General features: G+C 44.8%; 1 pseudogene; it reads left to right on the top strand.

Moving 5' to 3' along the window:
* Positions 1 to 12,641: 12,641 nt before the first annotated feature.
* On the top strand, positions 12,642 to 14,047 carry LOC144753958 (uncharacterized; annotated as a pseudogene).
* Positions 14,048 to 21,373: the final 7,326 nt, after the last annotated feature.

The raw sequence follows: 21,373 nt of genomic DNA, 5'->3' as shown, positions 1-21,373 counted from the left end.
GGATGGCTTTGGCGAATTGGGTATGCTGAAGTGGGTGGAGGGATGGGGGACGGGTTTTTGGTGTTTACAGGGGGGTCGTTATTTTTCCTGGTCAAAGCTGGGGGGTCTGAGATACCTTTGGGATGTGTTCAGGGCTTTCGGTGTGGGTGCGGTGTTCGTTGTAGGGGAGATCATGTCCTTACTAGGACGCTGGACATAGAGTGTTGGGTCATCGGGTGGGAGTTGGCGGGGGTCTGCTGGCTGATGGGTTGCTTGAAGGTTTGGCGATATGGATAGGGGAGGCAAACTCACGTGTGTAACTTGGAATGTGAGGGGACTCAATAGGCCGCAAAAGGCACGACAAATGCTTGCTTTTTTGAATATAATAAGGAGTTAGGTCCCGGGACACAGGGTCAGCTGGACCATAGAATAATTTATAAAAAGAGAAATGCTGGCCCTGCGATTTTTGATAGCTATATTTTGAGCAACAAACCAAATCCTTGTTATGATTTGTATGGTCGAATTTATTTAAACCATTTACTTTTTCATATAAATCTCATTAAGTTAAAGCATTGATTGCATGAGAAAAACACTACGTACATACAATTTATACAAAAACATTTGACAAAGAATTTTAACAAAAATACATAAATACATATAACAAAATGACATCCAATCATTTAGTGTACATAAATATACAAATACGGTCATACGAGAAGCATCAGTCGTTATGTAGTATTAAGCAATGAAGCTATTTGCAGTAAGGAAAAGAAAACAAAATGAATTGTAACAAATACAAATTTTCAATTGTCTGATAAATAAACTTGAATTCTTTCTGCTATTGCCAATTCCTTTCTGCTATTGCCGACGCGTTTCGAACTCGCTCTGGCATTTGGCAAGTTCTCATCAGGGCTTTCTCGTATTATTCTTCTGAAAATTATGAACAAAGAAAATGAGTGAGATTTTGCAATCCTCATTTTCGTCCCCTATATACATTGCCCCCTACCAAGACTTTCTAGAAAACGTGTACCTTTATTTTCAAGTTGGCAGCGGGTTTTCAATTTTCAAGAGATCTTATTCAATCAATGTAGATTTGGTTCTAGAAAATTACAACGAACCAAATTACAATATAATAATGGTCAGGACAGCCTGCGCCTAGATGGCCAGAGGACAATCTTGGAAAATTACCTTCAAACCAGTAGTCTGCACTTCTGTTTGGTAAATATTTGAAACAGCGGTGCGTGGGACAAAAATCAGCTCCCACCCGCCAGCCGGCGGTGGACACGTCTTATTGCACCTACAAGGAGAGTTTAAAGTCACTCAACTATTCCAATCGGTTTTACAAACAGCGGTTAGAACGAGTAGAACGGGTAACAGAACCGGGTGCCTACCTTATTGTTGGCGCTTGGGCTGTTTGAATGCAGTTCCCCTGTTTTTCTAACTTCTAGCCGGTTTCAGTTCGTTTTTATATTCGTTTTTATGTTCTAAAATGACAAACACGGACAGTGTGAGCCCGCTCCTGTGTCATGCGCGGTATCACTAAGCGTTACCTATCTTTGTGCTTACCTAAATGTTGGTGATCTTGAAGAAACACACGCTCCCAAGTGCACTCCAAACCAATCCAGGGAGTCACTCGTTTGACTAAGTCGCCATCTTAAAAAGCAGACATGTGATCGTCAATGCGTGTCACATGACTGTCACATGACTGTCAGGGCTATCCGGGCTTTATGGGAGTTGGAGTCCCATTTTGCATTCTGATGTTTTCCTAAGTGAAAGTCTACATAAAAGGTTCCACTTGAGCACTGTATTATATCAAAGCGGATTACAATCGTGAAATCTCAGACATCGAATTTAGTCCAGTTTGTAAACTATTGAAGCGCAGGATTAAATACGCTTCTTTCCTCAATAAGACATCGTCCACATCCTTAATACATTGGGCTCGAGTCACTGTGTACAAAACCGTCCACGTGAAATCTGTTTCAGTGTGTCCAGTGTCAACAAAATGTTGTACCATTGGAGCGGTTAGCACTTTTGTTTTTATTCGTGACCTATGCTGTGTTATTCGGGTATTAACCTGCTGGTTAGTCTTTCCTATATACAATTTTCCGCATCCGCAGACAATTGCATACACGACATTCCGTGTTTTGCAGTTTGAAAACCCTTGGTTCTTCCACCTGACATTTTTGTGTGTGAATTCACTTCCCTCGATTGTTGTGTCACAAGAGACACAGTTGCCGCATCTATGGTGTCCCTCGACCGGCTTGAATCCCCACATTGACAATAAGTCATGTTTAGGTTTTTCAATGGTGACGTCCGCACGCACCAGTTGCTGTCCAATGCTGCGGTTTTTTTTAAAAGCAAAAATCGGTTTGGGAAAGGGGCATTCTAAGCCCTCCAGCAGGTGCCAATTTTTAAGTATGGTCTGTCGAATTTTATGGGTATGTGGACCAAATGTTGTTACACAAACCAATTTGTCCATTTCGGGTTTCACTTTACTTTGTAATAGACATTCTCTCGGGGTATAGCGTGCTCGTTTGAAAGCATGTTTCAGCAGCTTCCTAGGGTAGCCCCTGCTTTTCATATCCTCACAAAATCTTCCTCCGTGTAAGTCATAGTCTGTGACATCAGAGCAGTTCCTTCTGATGCGGAGTAGCTGCCCGTAGGGTAAATTTGTTTTTAAATTGCGTGGATGCGCACTCCTATGGTGGAGAATAGTGTTTTTGTCCGTCTTTTTTCTAAAAAGAGATTACTTTAAACGACCGTCAATGCAGCTAACTTCCACATCTAGGAATGTCATTTTCAAATTGCTTTGTTCCATAGAGAATTTAATGTCGCCGTGTTTGTTGTTTAGCCATTGATGGAATTCCATCAATTCGGTGTGGCTCCCCTGCCACAGGAGCCACACGTCATCAATGTATCTTAGCCATTGTTTTATACATTTCTTGTAGGGGTTGTTATTTGCCACAAATTTCTCTTCATACTGTGCCATAAATAATATGGCCATCTCCGGCGCATAGGGACATCCCATGGCTGTCCCCTTGATTTGAAAAAAGAACTCGCCATTGAAGCAAAAGTAGTTCTTTTTTAGGGTTAGTTCAGCCAACTGCAGAATAAATCTGGTGGGCACTCGATGAGGTCGGTCTCTTGTGTCAAGGTACATCTCCATCACCTCCAACGCCTCCCCTTGCGGGATTTGCGTATAAAGGGACGTGACGTCCATAGTGACCATTATTTCCTCAAGTGGATTAAATTCTAGGCCCTCTATTTTATTGAGGAAATCGGTCGTATCTTTCAGGTATGATGTCACATTACAGATGAAGGGCTTTAGGAAAAAATCCACATATTTGGACAGTGGCTCTAGACAAGAGTCACACCCCGAGACGATAGGACGTCCGGGGGGGTCATTCAGATTTTTGTGAATCTTGGGCAGAAAGTACAATATAGGAGTCCGTGGGAATTTTTTTACCAAAAATTCACCTTCCTTTTTGCCCACAAACCCTTCTTCAACACCACTCGCAATCAATTGCGTTATTGTCCCTAGTATGTCTTTAGTTGGATCTACATCAACTTTCCTATACCATATCTGGTTATTGACCTGTGATTCACCTTCCAAAATGTATTTCTCCCTTGGCCACAACACAGTGGCACCGCCTTTATCTGCAGCTTTCACTACAATAGATGAATCCGCTCTAAGATTTTGTATCTATAGTTAACTATAGAGGAAGACATTTCTATGTTTTGTAAACGTTCCTCCGGGTACGCATTTCCCATGGTATTTTGTTTCGTGGTTTTCCTTGTTGGCCCTTCTCTAAAAAAGAGACCTGTTTTTTATTGGTATTCCCTCTTGCCTCAGGCATAGAAATGTCTTCCTCTATAGTTAACTTGTCAAATAAAATCTTAACCAGAGACGAAGAGTCTGTCCTCAACTTGGGTTTAAAGTTTGTCCCCAATCATCAACCTGACTTCACCAAAACCAAGATGGAAGCCATTGCCTTCTGTCGGAAAGTGCGATTAAAAGCCTTTTTCGCTACCCAGCCGCCTCCTCTAGAGATTGAGACAACAGGACTGCGGAACAAATCTACCTTTATTCCCAGTTATAATATCCCTAAACAGATTTTGGCATTTGAACAAGTAGTCTTGTCCTCTATTAATAAACTTGAAAAGAACAAAATGTTTGTCAAACCGAACATCAGTAGAGGCCAACGCCAAGCGATACAAAATCTTAGAGCGGATTCATCTATTGTAGTGAAAGCTGCAGATAAAGGCGGTGCCACTGTGTTGTGGCCAAGGGAGAAATACATTTTGGAAGGTGAATCACAGGTCAATAACCAGATATGGTATAGGAAAGTTGATGTAGATCCAACTAAAGACATACTAGGGACAATAACGCAATTGATTGCGAGTGGTGTTGAAGAAGGGTTTGTGGGCAAAAAGGAAGGTGAATTTTTGGTAAAAAAATTCCCACGGACTCCTATATTGTACTTTCTGCCCAAGATTCACAAAAATCTGAATGACCCCCCCGGACGTCCTATCGTCTCGGGGTGTGACTCTTGTCTAGAGCCACTGTCCAAATATGTGGATTTTTTCCTAAAGCCCTTCATCTGTAATGTGACATCATACCTGAAAGATACGACCGATTTCCTCAATAAAATAGAGGGCCTAGAATTTAATCCACTTGAGGAAATAATGGTCACTATGGACGTCACGTCCCTTTATACGCAAATCCCGCAAGGGGAGGCGTTGGAGGTGATGGAGATGTACCTTGACACAAGAGACCGACCTCATCGAGTGCCCACCAGATTTATTCTGCAGTTGGCTGAACTAACCCTAAAAAAGAACTACTTTTGCTTCAATGGCGAGTTCTTTTTTCAAATCAAGGGGACAGCCATGGGATGTCCCTATGCGCCGGAGATGGCCATATTATTTATGGCACAGTATGAAGAGAAATTTGTGGCAAATAACAACCCCTACAAGAAATGTATAAAACAATGGCTAAGATACATTGATGACGTGTGGCTCCTGTGGCAGGGGAGCCACACCGAATTGATGGAATTCCATCAATGGCTAAACAACAAACACGGCGACATTAAATTCTCTATGGAACAAAGCAATTTGAAAATGACATTCCTAGATGTGGAAGTTAGCTGCATTGACGGTCGTTTAAAGTCATCTCTTTTTAGAAAAAAGACGGACAAAAACACTATTCTCCACCATAGGAGTGCGCATCCACGCAATTTAAAAACAAATTTACCCTACGGGCAGCTACTCCGCATCAGAAGGAACTGCTCTGATGTCACAGACTATGACTTACACGGAGGAAGATTTTGTGAGGATATGAAAAGCAGGGGCTACCCTAGGAAGCTGCTGAAACATGCTTTCAAACGAGCACGCTATACCCCGAGAGAATGTCTATTACAAAGTAAAGTGAAACCCGAAATGGACAAATTGGTTTGTGTAACAACATTTGGTCCACATACCCATAAAATTCGACAGACCATACTTAAAAATTGGCACCTGCTGGAGGGCTTAGAATGCCCCTTTCCCAAACCAATTTTTGCTTTTAAAAAAAACCGCAGCATTGGACAGCAACTGGTGCGTGCGGACGTCACCATTGAAAAACCTAAACATGACTTATTGTCAATGTGGGGATTCAAGCCGGTCGAGGGACACCATAGATGCGGCAACTGTGTCTCTTGTGACACAACAATCGAGGGAAGTGAATTCACACACAAAAATGTCAGGTGGAAGAACCAAGGGTTTTCAAACTGCAAAACACGGAACGTCGTGTATGCAATTGTCTGCGGATGCGGAAAATTGTATATAGGAAAGACTAACCAGCAGGTTAATACCCGAATAACACAGCATAGGTCACGAATAAAAACAAAAGTGCTAACCGCTCCAATGGTACAACATTTTGTTGACACTGGACACACTGAAACAGATTTCACGTGGACGGTTTTGTACACAGTGACTCGAGCCCAATGTATTAAGGATGTGGACGATGTCTTATTGAGGAAAGAAGCGTATTTAATCCTGCGCTTCAATAGTTTACAAACTGGACTAAATTCGATGTCTGAGATTTCACGATTGTAATCCGCTTTGATATAATACAGTGCTCAAGTGGAACCTTTTATGTAGACTTTCACTTAGGAAAACATCAGAATGCAAAATGGGACTCCAACTCCCATAAAGCCCGGATAGCCCTGACAGTCATGTGACAGTCATGTGACACGCATTGACGATCACATGTCTGCTTTTTAAGATGGCGACTTAGTCAAACGAGTGACTCCCTGGATTGGTTTGGAGTGCACTTGGGAGCGTGTGTTTCTTCAAGATCACCAACATTTAGGTAAGCACAAAGATAGGTAACGCTTAGTGATACCGCGCATGACACAGGAGCGGGCTCACACTGTCCGTGTTTGTCATTTTAGAACATAAAAACGAATATAAAAACGAACTGAAACCGGCTAGAAGTTAGAAAAACAGGGGAACTGCATTCAAACAGCCCAAGCGCCAACAATAAGGTAGGCACCCGGTTCTGTTACCCGTTCTACTCGTTCTAACCGCTGTTTGTAAAACCGATTGGAATAGTTGAGTGACTTTAAACTCTCCTTGTAGGTGCAATAAGACGTGTCCACCGCCGGCTGGCGGGTGGGAGCTGATTTTTGTCCCACGCACGGCTGTTTCAAATATTTACCAAACAGAAGTGCAGACTACTGGTTTGAAGGTAATTTTCCAAGATTGTCCTCTGGCCATCTAGGCGCAGGCTGTCCTGACCATTATTATATTGTAATTTGGTTCGTTGTAATTTTCTAGAACCGAATCTACATTGATTGAATAAGATCTCTTGAAAATTGAAAACCCGCTGCCAACTTGAAAATAAAGGTACACGTTTTCTAGAAAGTCTTGGTAGGGGGCAATGTATATAGGGGACGAAAATGAGGATTGCAAAATCTCACTCATTTTCTTTGTACATAATTTTCAGAAGAATAATACGAGAAAGCCCTGATGAGAACTTGCCAAATGCCAGAGCGAGTTCGAAACGCGTCGGCAATAGCAGAAAGGAATTGGCAATAGCAGAAAGAATTCAAGTTTATTTATCAGACAATTGAAAATTTGTATTTGTTACAATTCATTTTGTTTTCTTTTCCTTACTGCAAATAGCTTCATTGCTTAATACTACATAATGACTGATGCTTCTCGTATGACCGTATTTGTATATTTATGTACACTAAATGATTGGATGTCATTTTGTTATATGTATTTATGTATTTTTGTTAAAATTCTTTGTCAAATGTTTTTGTATAAATTGTATGTACGTAGTGTTTTTCTCATGCAATCAATGCTTTAACTTAATGAGATTTATATGAAAAAGTAAATGGTTTAAATAAATTCGACCATACAAATCATAACAAGGATTTGGTTTGTTGCTCAAAATATAGCTATCAAAAATCGCAGGGCCAGCATTTCTCTTTTTATAAATGCTTTTTTGAATAGACATGGTGCTCAGGTGGTTTTTCTTCAGGAAACCCACCTTCGGGGTAAGGCGGCTGAAATGGTGGGCAAGCAGTGGGCGGGGGTGCGACTGGCTACGGCATACTCCTCCTATGCCCGTGGGGTGATGATACTAATAAAGAGAAATGTCCCATTTGAAGTACTTCATGAGGAAATTGACCAGGATGGTAGATATATCATTGTACAGGGTAAATTATGTGGTACGCTGATCACTCTCATTAATGTGTATGGACCGAATGTCGATGATCCTGATTTCTTTATTACGCTTTGGAACAAACTTTATATGCTTCCTCCTTCGGCTATCCTGTGTGGAGGGGATTGGAATGTCACGCTCGATGCCGAATTGGACAAGAAACAGGACAGGCCCTATGTGCGCAAGAAAGCGGTGGACGCGGTATGTGAGGGTATGAGTGGGCTGCAACTGTTGGATATCTGGAGATTGAAGTATCCGAGCAAGCGGGAGGGAACATGTTACACGTCGGCGCATGATACGTGGTCGCGATTGGACTACTGGCTTGTGACTCGTGTTGTGAGCGGTTGGGTGATGGGTGTTGAACATTTGCCTCGTACTATCTCTGACCATGCGCCTGTCAAACTGGTGCTGCAGCTACCATCGCATGCTCCTGCTCCTTTCACTTGGCGTCTTTCCCCTGGCGTGCTGACTGATCAGGTGTTGAGTGAGAGGCTGAGGCAGATAATTGAGGAGTTTTTCGAGCACAATGTGGGGTCTGTTGACACGATGAGTACAGTGTGGGAGGCCTTTAAGGTAACGGTGAGGGGGGCGTGTATTGGTCTGAGATCAGGGGTGCTCACGTCTATCCGGGATTCCATGGCCAGGTTGGAGAGAGAGTTGCTGGTTTTGGAGAGGAGACTGGAGGTGTGTGCGGAGGTCACATTGCTGGCTGACATTAGATCCAAAGTCACTGAATATAACGACTTGGCGGAGCAAGAGGTGAAATTCCTGTCCAAACATGCTACAGCTAGGTATTACGGTGAAGGGGGTAGGCCGGGAAAGGGGCTAGCGGATCGGGTCAGGGACCCCTGGGCACGCCACTGCACGGTGCAGGAGATTGAAGATCAGGGGGACGTTGTGACTAGCACGGACGGTATTCTCGCCTGCTTTGCGAAACATTATGCGCAGCTCTATGAGCAAAGGGACACGGCGGATGAGGAGGACGTGGATCGGTATTTAGAGGACATCGCCTTGGTATGGTTGTCCAGGGGCCAGCAGGAATTCCTTATGCATCCTGTCACTGCGGCCGAATTTAGGGACGCAATTGCTGCTCTCCCAAATGGGAAGGTGGCTGGCACGGATGGCCTTCCCTCCGAATTCTATAAGGCATATGCAGATTTGCTGATCCCGCAATTGGCGTTGGTCTTGGAGGAGGCGTTTGAATGCGGCCGGCTTCCGGCGACAATGAGAGAGGCGTTGTTGGTAGCATTGCCTAAACCAGGGAAGCCCCCGACCAAGTGTGATTCGTATCGGCCCCTTTCGCTCATGAACACCGATGTTAAGATAATCGCCAAAGTTTTAGCCACAAGATTGCGTTTACTTCTGCCAGTCATGGTGCTGCCGGATCAGTCGGGGTTCGTTCCCCTCAGGTCTACTACTCACAATCTGAGAGCTCTATTTGCTGTGCTACACCTGCTTAAACCGGAGCTGGCCGCGGTGGCAGTCATGCTTGACGCCGCCAAGGCTTTCGATTCGGTGGCATGGAGGTACATGCTGGCTATCCTACGCCGGATGGGGGTGCCTTTCTTTTTTATATCGTTGATTGCCCTTTTATATACTGCGCCCACAGCGAGAGTTAGGGTCAACGGTCATGTTTCCTCCCCGTTTCCGATTCAGAGGGGGACGAGGCAGGGTTGCCCTCTCTCACCCTTGCTTTTTGCTATCATGATGGAACCTCTGGCCTGTATCTTACGGCAGAGGTATGCGGAGGCGGCGCTAAAGTTCCCACTTAGGTCTTTGGCCGTATCAATGTATGCCGACGACATGGTCCTCTACATCAGGGACCCGGCGCTCCATCTGGAAAGCATACTCCGTGAATTCATTAAGTTTGGTCGCCACTCCGGACTGACCATCAACTGGGACAAATCTGTGGTATTGCCCCTCACGGACGCAACTCACCAAATCCCCTTGGAATTTCCGCTGGAATGGGCAACAGAATCGGTTCGATATCTAGGCATCTGGGTGCATAGGGACTGTCAAGAAGTTATAAGGGCTAATTATGGCGTTGCCATCTCTAAGTTGGAGGATCAGGTGGCGCGCTGGACTCGTCTTCCACTGTCCCTGGCGGATCGAGTGTCCCTGATTAAAATGGTGGTGCTGCCGAAATGTCTTTATCTTTTTGTCAACATTCCTGTCCCGCTGAAGTCGCATTTCTTTGCCAGGATGCGGTCCCTTTTGATATCTCTCACCTGGGCTGGTAAGAAGCCGCGGGTAACATGGGAGGTATTGACCAAACCATATGAACTGGGGGGGTTCGCCATACCAGACATAAAGCTATATTATCTCTGCGCGCAAGCGCATTTTGCGATCTACTGGATGAACGCTCCACCATACACCCCGCATGTTGCGCTTGAGGCCAGTGCTGTACTGCCACGTCCCCTGAGGGCCATGATCGTCAACGACCATTCGGTGTTTGAGAAGGGGGAGATTGACACGGTGCGAATCACGGCGACCGCCTGGGAGGACCTAGGTAGACGGGCTGACAGGTTGCCGTTATATGCGCCGGCTATGCCGCTGCTTTATCAATCTGATATTTCAGTATCGGGTGAGATTGGCGGATTACAGGTTCTAAGGGAAGCTGGACTACAAACAATGGGGGACCTCTTCCCTGGGGCATCGTTTATATCCTTACAGGCTATGACAGCCCGTTCAACCAGTGTTTGTATGGCTACCTTTGTCTACGTTAGGCTTCGAGCTGCTATACGTGATCTGTTTCCGACATACCCGGGGGAGCCGTTAACGCTTGGGGCCTTACAACTGCTTTACACCGCTAAGGACAGGACTAAATTGCTGTCTAAACTATATAGGGCTGCGCAGGAAGATGAGGGAGGGGGCGCAGTCCTGGCTAGGGCCAGATGGGATAGGAGCCTCCCAGAACCGTTGAGTGATGACGAATGGACCGAATGTTGTACTATGACTGGGGGATTTGTGATTAATGGCAATTTCCGCCTTTTGCATTATAAATTTCTGCATCAGTGGTACTACACGCCGGTTCAGCTGCTTCGATTTGGCCTTCGGGCTGCTGCTCAGTGTGTCCGTTGCGGTGCTGAGGATGCTGATTTTGTGCACCTGGCCTGGGGATGCTCGCGGGTGTATGGCTTCTGGAAGGAGGTGACTGAGAAGCTGTCTGTCATGACGTCGACTGCAGTTGCGCTGGATGTGCGCCTCTGTCTTTTGGGGATAGCTTCTGGTGTACCAGCGACGGCAAGGCGATTTGTGGTTTTGGCGCTCCAGTTGGCTAAGAGGAGAGTTGCTATGGGATGGGGAGGGAGGAGAGCGCCTGATGTGCAGCAGTGGCTGACTGACATGGCTTACTGCAGGGACCAACTGAACACTTACTATGAGGGACTGCCAGCGCAGTCGCGACCCCGGGATGTATGGGCTCCGTTTACACTTTATATGCTGTCCCTAGCTGACACTGATAGCGAGAGGAGTGTGAGTGCCGACCTGTTAGAGGGAGGCGGCGTCTCTGAATGAGTGGTACCTGAGTAAGGGAGGGGCGATCGTCCTGTGTAGTAGGAATGAGCTATGGAATTAATTGGATGTCCCCTATGCGCTGAGATAGGTTGGCGTGGCCTGGCTGCCTTGCAATTCCCCACTACTGTCTGTGCCCGGTTGGAAAGACCAATTACATAATGCCTCCCTGTAGATGACCTTATTGCCGCTTTTGAGATTGAGTGCCTCTTGGACACTGTGCCTAACGAACTCGGACTGCTCACAGGGACCAGGACTGGGGGGGGTTGGGGGGTAGTTGGGATTTGTTGTTGCTTGGCTTTGTTTCTGCGGATACCTTGAAAATGAGACCGAGCTCACATAAGGGTGATACAGCCGCAGTCCTCCGATGTACTGTCACTATAACATTCAGATCTTCTGTAGTGCCTTCATGAACTGTGCCTTTCCAACTTATGCATTTGCGTCAATGTTCTTGCATAGTACACTGATTGCGGCCGGCCCTACCAGTGGGTTGTAGGCACACCGCTGTGTATATGTGTAATGTGTAATAAAGGTCTTTAAAAAAAAAAAAAAAAAAGTTACTCTGTGAACAGTGGTAAATCACCTCCTTTTCTGAAGTAAATACAATGTGACTTTTTCAACAGAACTTTTAGTTAAATATCTGTATATGGTGAAATATCCTTTGATAAGTTTCAACGATAGCAAACAAGAGATGTCTTTTGCAGACAGATAAATATTGTGTATTCGCCTTACATTACATTTGCATTTAGTAATTATGAATCTCCTTACATTCAATAGGAAACACGCCTTGAATTCACAAAATGATTATAATAATGAAGATAATACTTTGAATCTGCATAACAACTGTCTGAAGTATTGTGTAACAGTATTCTGCAAAACAGTGCGGTCCGAGACAGGAAGCTGAACATAAACTGACAGATCGTGGAAGAAACAGTCAAGGGGACTTCAGTGAATGCACCTTCACACCACAAGACTAAGAAATGACCTCTAGAAAATTAAGGTAACACCATTGATAAACCACTTCCTATGTAAGCAAGTGTCCAATACCAGCTTTGATCATGGGATCAATATGATGTGATTACCGCAGTGCTCGGATTCCTAAAATGATAATAGACCGTCATTCAGTGCTCTAGATGTATTGTAAACTCTCCCTGACTATACCACAGCATCCAGAGAAAAACACAACAGAGTGGATACAAACGACAGAAAGATAAAGGAAAGAGAAGTTCTGCTGTTTAAAATATATAGTAAAGTCCCAATTTGTATTCACCAGGAGGAAGAATAATCTTTATCCGCAAACGTCAAATGCTGTTATCCAATCTCAAGGCGCACACACAAAGAATTTTGTAACCGCTGCAGTTTATTTTTAAATTGGAAATCAAATGTCCTACATACCAACGTATACAGGTAATATGAGAATAACACAAGTGCTTTATCAATCATGTTTACCCTACAGGAAACACAGTCATGGGAAGTGGATAAATACATCCCCAAACCAGAGCCACTAATCAAGAAAGAAGAATCATACACATGCAGCAAGAGTTTTAGTTTGTCATCACTACTAAAGCACCATCAGCAGATGCACACAGGAGTAAAACTGTTCTTTTGCACTGAATGTGTGCAAAGCTTTAGTCAGCACTCCTAAAAGAGCATCAGCGAACACATGCAGGGAAAAGCCATTGGGATGCAGCGAATCTGCGATGAGCTTTAGTCAATTATCAGACCTCCAAAGACATCATCAAACACATACTGGGGAAAACCATACCATTGCAATGAATGTGTGAAGAGCTTTAGCCAGTTATCACATCTCGAAAGACATCAGAAAACACACACTGAGGAACAACTATACCATTGCAGTGAATGTATGAAGAGCTTTAGTTGTTTATCACGTCTTCAAAGACATCAGCGAACACACACTGGGAAAAACCGTACCATTGCAGTGAATGTGTGTGAAGAGGTTTAGTCAGTTATCACACCTCCAAAGACATCAGCAAACACACACAGGTGATAAATCATATCATTGTAGTGAATGTGGAAGTAGTTCTAGTCATTCTTCAACATTAAGGAATCATCAGCGAACACACAAAGGAGAACAAACATTCAAGTGCAGTGAATGTGTTAATAGCTTTAGTCTATTATCACCTCTCCAAAGACTTCATCAAACACTCAAGGGAAAAACCATACCATTGCAGTGAATGTGAGAAGAGCTTTAGTAGGTCTTTACATCTCCAAAGACATCTACGAACACACACAGGGGAAAAACCATACCATTGCAATGAATGCGTAAAGAGCTTTAGTTGTTTATCAAACCTCCAAAGACATCCGCGAACCCACACAGGGGAAAAACCATACCATTCGAGTGAATGTGTGAAGAGCTTTAGTCTGGTTTCGCACCTCCAAGGACATCAGTGAATACATACAAGGGAAAAGCCATTCAAGTGCAGTGAATGTGGAAGTAGGTTTAGATGTTTATCGAACCTGCAAACACATCAGCGAATGCACACAGCCGAAAAACCATATAATTGTAGTGAATGTGGAAGTAGTTTTAGTCAATCCTCAACTCTAAGGAAACATTGGCTAACACATGTAAAAAACCATTCAAATTCACTGAATGTGTAAAGAGCTATAGTCAATTAGCAAACCTATATAGTCATCAGTGAACACACTGGAAAAAACATATCATTCAAAACACAGAGAGGGAAAACCATACAATTGTGCTAAATGTTTAAAGCACTTTAATCGTTTATCATTCCTCCAAAGACATCAGCGAACGCACACAGGGCTAAAGATATTCCATTCCAATGGATGTATGAAGAGCTTTAGTTGGTTATCACATTTCAAACTACATCAGCATACACACACACGGGGAAAGCTCTTACAATTAGAACGAACGTGTAAAAAGCTTAAGGTGATTGTCATACCCCCAAAGACAACAAACACACTCTGGAAAAACCATGCCATTGCAATGAATGTGTGAGGAGCTAAAGTCTATTATCAGGGCTCCAAAGACATCAGTGAACACACACAAGGGAAAAGCCAGAGCATTGCAGTGGATTAGGAAGTAGTTTTAGTGAAGCTTCTGCTTTACAGAATCATCAATGAGGACACACAGGAAGCGCCGTTCAAGTGCAGTGAATGTGTGGAGAGCTGTGGTTGGTTATCATGCTTACAAAGACATCATTGAATTACAGATAATAAAAATACAATTATGTGGGGCATTCAAATGCCAGAGGATAATTACTCTATTATATTGTAGTGTGTTTATCTAGGTACCTATATTGATACTCCTATTTCTGACCCTTGTCCGGTTATTAATTCACTAATGTCCATACACCGGCACAGAAACCCGTTTTCAGATTAGGTCATAGCGCATGCTGTCACATTAAGCAAGCACTATCCCTTCAGCCCCCTAGAAAGCACACCGAGTTCTCAAAACAAATCAAACCTCCAACAGACCTGGGAAATCCCCCGCAGCTATTGTTTTGATTTCGCTCGTGAACTCCAGCAAAGAATGTAAGAACGACCAGTCCTTATGACATTCTTGCTGACGTCTTATGTCCATCCTTACGTCAAACACGGCACCTTTCAGGTATAAATATACCGACGCTGCCCTAAGCTAAGACACGGTGGTGACGAGCTTGGAGCAGCGCTACTTGCCGGAGAGCCCAGCTGATGCAGAAAAGCCCACGGACGCTGCCCCTCCCTTTTGACGCGCTGAGACGCTGCCTTTTCTCCTGCCGAGAAATCCAGCCTCCGGCGTTTCCAGCCGCCCTCGCGGGTAACTGGGATATCGAGTCCTGTGACAGAGATACCAACCCTCCAGCCTTCTAAATCCCAGGTACTGAACTGACTAACCCCTTACAGAGAATTCTTGAGTCAGATTCTTGGCAAAACAAACTTAACTTAAACTGCTACTTACTTACTCCCTCCCAAGTATTAGGCTTAGGTCAGGTACACCGGGGTAGGCGTAGTTAGAAGCACCAGTTGAGAACGATTAGTCAATGTATATATCCATTTTAAGTATCATATGGCTAAGAAACCATATAAATGCTTTTACAGTATTATTTTATAATTCTGTTTTTACTGTATGCACTTTACTTAACTATAAGTATTGCAATAATAGCGATTCATTTCTCTTGTATGAGAAAAGAGACTGATCAATAAATAACATCTTTTTATTGAAGCACGCCCATCTCTTATTTCTCTACAAACTGGTGAAACTAAGAATGCACGTACTGACTGAGTAAAATAGTTGTCTTTTGTTTTCACACGACTCTAGAGATATACTCTTGATTAGGGGAGAGCAAAGTTGTCATGTTCTATGGTTGTCAGAAACTAAATCCCTTCTTGTCTATCCAGGGAGGTTAAACTCCTCCTTGCCTATTCGAGAAAGTTTCTAGTGAACTCTGAGCTAGCTGGCACACATAACTTTAAGTCTAATATCGTCAGTAGAAGACCTAGTTAACCACAGTCCTACGTCTATACTATTGAAGATATTATTCCAATGCGCAGAGCCAATTGGGATAATAGGAACTACACTACAATATAGGACCAGATTATCAGACAAGAAGAAAAAAACGAATATTTGTAGACTCATAAAACTACAACAACTGAATAAACCCATAAAATGTTACATATGTATAACTCAATTTGAGCAAGGAAGGTCAATACTGAGCAGGTCTTACTGACCTTTTGGGATGCAACCGAGTTTGAGCTGCATGATATATTGTTTTGAATTGGTCAAAATATTGGAATGAATGGAGTTCGGATGTTTGGTAGTTATGATGATGGAAATTTAAAAATGCAGGTCAAACCGGTGTGCTTGCATATAAAACAAGCATTGGAAATGCACTAGGTTTCGCCTATATGATTGATAATATTTTAATTTTGTTGTGTTTGGTGGAGTAGAAGAGGGTGTAATGAGGAGTGAAGATGGACTTCAGGGAATGAATTCAAGTGATTGCCCAGAAGTTAGATTTAGAACCAGAGAAGAAGCGAGGGGAAAAGAGAATAACAAAAGCACATGGAATGTAAACGTTTCATTATTAAGAGTGTGAAGTACTGTAAATTGACATATCGTAAAATGGCGCCAACAATAAATTATTTCTGAGAGTTAGAAAACAAGGAAGTATGTGTTTAAAGAAGAATGTCTGTTATCTCTGCATAGCACATGTACTGTTTAATGTAATAAATGTGACGAAGTTAGATAAATATATGAAATCAAGAAAGGGAATGTGTAATATAGATTTCTAGTGATTTATGGTCCCTCAAATATATTTTGTTAAATGTGTTCTCCAAAAAACACTCACATATTGTATGCCGGCAGGAAAAGTTTTATGATGTGTTTTAGAAAGTAGGAGAAGGGGGCGTGGCCAACCATCATGGCCGATTGGATGTGATTCCGACCGCTCCGTTCCAGGCCCCATTAATGTCCTGATGTAGAGGGTTGCAGAGAAGCCAGGCGGGAGCCTACTCCGTGCTGGCCAGCATCGACGGAGACTTTGCTCCGTGGTGGGGGGCTCCCTGGAGACGGAGGAGAGCTCCGCGTGTTGCCGCATCACCAGCCCAGAGGAGTCCAGGAGCAGCACGAGCAGAGTCCAAGACTGCCGGTGAGTGGGGCTGGCCAGGAAAGCGAGCGGGAGACACCCTGCCAGTGCCTGTACGATTGAGCGGCCCCGCAGGACGGTGGGCCGCTCCGATATTGAAGAGAGAGTGTGGAAGGGGGAAATCGGGGTACATTGCCGGTGCCCGCCTTCTCTGTTGGTCCCCCTGAGGGGGCTCCCGTGCTCGCGCTGACCTGGGCGGCACAGCTGCAATGGAGGAGGCCCTTTGCCCTTAAGAGTCCCGGAGTGAGGCTCCACCCCACAGAGGGCTGGTGCCACCGTTTTGGGGGCATTGTTATGTGGGAGTCCCAGAAGAGGGGCTCCCATATTCCCAGTACCGTACTAACGGTACCTTGCACAACTGCCGCACTGGACAGTGGGCAGTTGCAACGCAGTGACATTTAAAACGGGCATAGCTTCCCTCTATGGTGGCCCTGCTGATTTTGTACGCCCAACACTCCTATGTTCATGCCTAACCCTAAGGTGATGTGCTGAGATGCCTCCATGTTCATATGTTTCTTTGCCTATGAGGTATATTGGGTTTATATGCCGCAGGGGATGAGTTGTTTATGAAGATGCAGGATGTTTTCCTTCCAGGCCTCATGTGTAGGTCCCATGCTGATGGTGTGCATCTATGCCCAGGTAGGAGCCTCATAATTCATGTCTAATGTGACCTACGCTAATGAGGTGATGCATGCTCTTATGTTGATGCGTATGCTAATTTTGGTGTTATGCCGGAGGTTATGCATAATGTAATGTTTCTGCCCAAAAGGATGCCTAAGTTTATGCTTTTAGGCCCCCGTGCACTGCATGATACGAGTTATGCAGGTGATAATGCCGAATGGGATTCACGCCTATTGCCAGTATGCCTAATGTCAGGTGATTATGCTAATGCTAATGTGCTGGTTTAACGTGATGTTCTATGTCCCTGCCTGATTATATTGTTATGAAATATGAATGAGATGCCACATGTTAATGTATTTACATGCCTGACACTAAGGTGATGATGCGTTATTTGTATGCCTAATGCATTTCTGCTAACGCCTATGTTTACGCCTTTTGTGAAACATTGCTAAGTCCATGATCTATCCAGTAGATATTGGCCATTACACATTTATTACTGGACTTCCATTTATCCTTTGTCCTTTTGTGATGGTTCCGGCAGCGGACCGATTGGCCTTGCCTTGTAAATAGTGCCATGTGAATTATTACCCAATGCTGGCTGGCACAGTTTATCTGTACCTGCGATTCCCTTCTGATGTGTTCATTTTACAATACATATACTGTATTTCACCTAACCTGGTGTGGAGTCTCTTTTTGGAGTGTGCCTGGTGTGCCGTCTGTGTGTGCTGCGCGGAAGCTTTACACATTTCCTCCGTAGTTTGGTCCACCCGCTCTGCACCACACTACCCGTTTTTAACAGCCGCCTTACAGGAAACCCATTTAAAGAGGGGGAGGAAGTTAGGCTGAAGCATAAAAGATACCCCCAGATCTTCTGCTCTTTGGCTCCTACCAAGAAAAATGGTGTGGCTCTCCTCTTCCATTCCTAGGTCCCCTTTCATCTCCAGGCAACAAAATCAGACACAGCTGGGTGGTTTCTGATGGTGCGTGCGGAGATTAGAGGGCGAGCCTGCACCTTTGCTACGATTTACCCACCTAACACTGGGCAATTGGACTTCTTGGAGAAATTTTTAACAACATTGAAAGGGTTTGCGGTGGGAGACATTTTACTGCTGGGAGACTTAAACCTTATGTGGGACCCGATGCTTGACATGACCCATCCTCCCAGGGCAGCGGGAGGGACGTTCAGTAAAACCCTCAAGTCCTCTCTTCAGCGTTTGGGCCTTCTGGACGCTTGGAGGGAATCTCACCGCTCTTCAAAGGACTATCCGTTTTTTTCTCATTCACACCGCACCTACTCCAGAATAGATTATATTTTCCTCAGCCATTCCCTGCTCTCCTCTGTAGCAGATGCAAACTTTCACTCGATGTGCCTCTCAGACCATGCCCTGGTAGAACTCACACTTAACTGGCCTAACCCGCATGCAAAGCACAGGGGATGGTACTTCCCAAAATTTCTCTGTAGAGCTAGACTCCTTCGAGATGAATTAAGAAAGGCGATCACAGAGTTCTTTACTAATAATGACCCCACCAGCACATTCTTTGCCACAAATTGGTAAGCCTTTAAGGCGGTAATTTGAGGAAAATGTATAGAATTAGTCACCACACTTGGGAGTCAGCAGAAAGGAGAGAGACTACTCTTAGAAGAGGCACTGCAGACCGAGGAAAAGGCCCACCAAGAGTAACCCTCGACTCAAACCCTCCACAAGGTTACCTCCCTTGAGGGTAATCCTAAGGCCATATACACTAATAGGGCAGAGAAATCTATCTTGAGGCTTCAAGCGAGAGGCTATGAAAGTAGCAACAAAATAGGTACCCTATTGGCGCAGCAACTCCGAGTTAAACAAGAAAAAGAATATATCAAGCAGATAGTAGAAGGTGCAGGGGTTTCCCACACAGACAAAGAAGGTAAAGCTAACGCTTTCAGGAAGTTTTACCGTGATCTATATACCACGGAACCAGTGGCGGTCTCAGATCAGGACAGCTATCTAGCATCTCTTACCCTCACACAGGTCTCTGCACACACCAATGAGGAACTTAGCAGGCCCTTTACAGGGGAAGAAGTTCAGAAAGCGATAGACGCCTTGAAGTTGCATAAGGCCCTCGGCCCAGATGGGCTTACGGCCCGCTTCTATCGTACATTTGCACCTGAACTAGCACCCCAGTGGTGTCCCTTTTTAATGATGTAGCGAGCTGACAACGGGTAATGGGAACCATGGGGGAAGCACTGGACATGGTCATCCCTAAGCCAGGGAAAGACCATAGAGAGTGTGTCTTATACTAGCCCATTGCACTTTTGAATTTAGATGCTAAATTGTATTCTAAGATATTGGCCACCCGCCTAGAAAAACTCTTTCTTGCCTTGATTGACCCGGACCAGTAGGGGTTCATCAAGGGTCGGCAAACCCACGACAATATGAGGAGAATAATTCACATCCTTGACAAGGTGCAGAGGAAGAATATTCCTGTGGCCCTCCTCTCGCTGGACGCAGAGAAGGCCTTTGATCGGGTCGACTGGGCCTTCCTCTTGCGATCCTTGAGACGGTTCGGCTTCAGCGAGACATTTATAGGCATGATGCAGGCCAATTACCATCTTCCTAGATCAAGAGTGCTAGTCAATTGGGCGGCTTCTGACGCCTTTACACTCTCGTGGGGGACAAGGCAGGGTTGCCGCCTGTCCCCCATGATGTTCGCGCTTAGTACTGAACCCCTAGCTGTGAGGATCTTTTGGCTCGGACGATCATAAAATCTCTCTCTTCGCGGATGATGTCCTTCTTCCTATCACTGACCCCTTAAACTCGCTCCTGGCAGTCCAAGCAGAGCTGGATTGCTTTCAACTAGTCTCAGGATTCAAGGTGAACAGGTCGAAGTCGTTTTTGCTCAACCTCAACCTCCCAGGTGTAGTAGTGTCCCAAATTAAGGATACTTCCCCCTTCTGTTGCTTGGCCAAAGAGATCACGTATCTAAGGGTTCAAGCTTACTCCAAAAATCGGCAATCTCTATAGGGCCAATTATCCGCCCTTGCTCTGTATGATCAAAGCAGATTTAACACGTTTGAAAACTGCCTATACCTCCTGGATAGGGAGAATAAATGCAGCGAAGATAATTATCCTCCAGCGCCTTCATTACCTCTTCCAGGGACTTCTGATCCCAGTGGACAGGGACCTGTTTTTAGACCTAAATCAGATGCTAACGAAATTCATTTGGCAGGGTCAAAGAGCACACCTTTCCAATCAAGTCCTGACCACACCACAAACAAAGGGTGGCCTCGCCCTTCCTGACTTCTGGGCATATTATCGGGCTGCCCAGCTTGGGGTGATGACGAAGTGATCTCTTAGAGAGAGCGAAAAACACTGGCTCCATATGGATCACCAAATTACAGGTAGGACCATATGGGAACTCCTGTGGTTAAAGAAGCAACACAGACCCCCAAACACGTACCTAAGCACCCCCACAGCCACCACTCCGGTCCGGGCCTACTCACAAAAACACTCCCCTTGACAACTTTCCCCTCACCCTTTACTCCCATACATTTCAACCCAGACTTTCCCCCTGAATTGCACGAGGGACCTTTGTCACAGTGGAGACAGGAGGGCTGCGTCATGATCTCACACTTATTCGACAAAGGGGAACTTCTAACGTTTGAGGAGTGTGCCAAAGCATATAGCCTGCAGCCCTCAGAGAGCTTTCACTACACTCAGCTTAAACACTGGGTGCAGCAACCTCTGGTACGGCTGGCTGCTACCAGGGACCTGCTCCCCATCGTGAAATTCACACAATATGTGGCGGCCACCATGTTTGGTAACGTCCTTTTACAAGCGGACCCATTGAGTCTCTGCCATCTGTCTACCGAGAATCGCTTCCCAGAACACCCTGTGCCATGGAGTCGACTGAGGGCTCAATTCTACAATCAAGGAGTATTTCCTTTCTGTACTCCTTGATTGTAGAA

The sequence above is a fragment of the Lissotriton helveticus genome, chromosome 5_1 (assembly GCF_964261635.1).
Source record: "Lissotriton helveticus chromosome 5_1, aLisHel1.1, whole genome shotgun sequence".
NCBI classification, from domain to species: Eukaryota; Metazoa; Chordata; class Amphibia; order Caudata; family Salamandridae; genus Lissotriton; species Lissotriton helveticus.
Note: the sequence above shows the minus strand (reverse complement) of the source record. Positions and strands in the feature narration are given on the sequence as shown.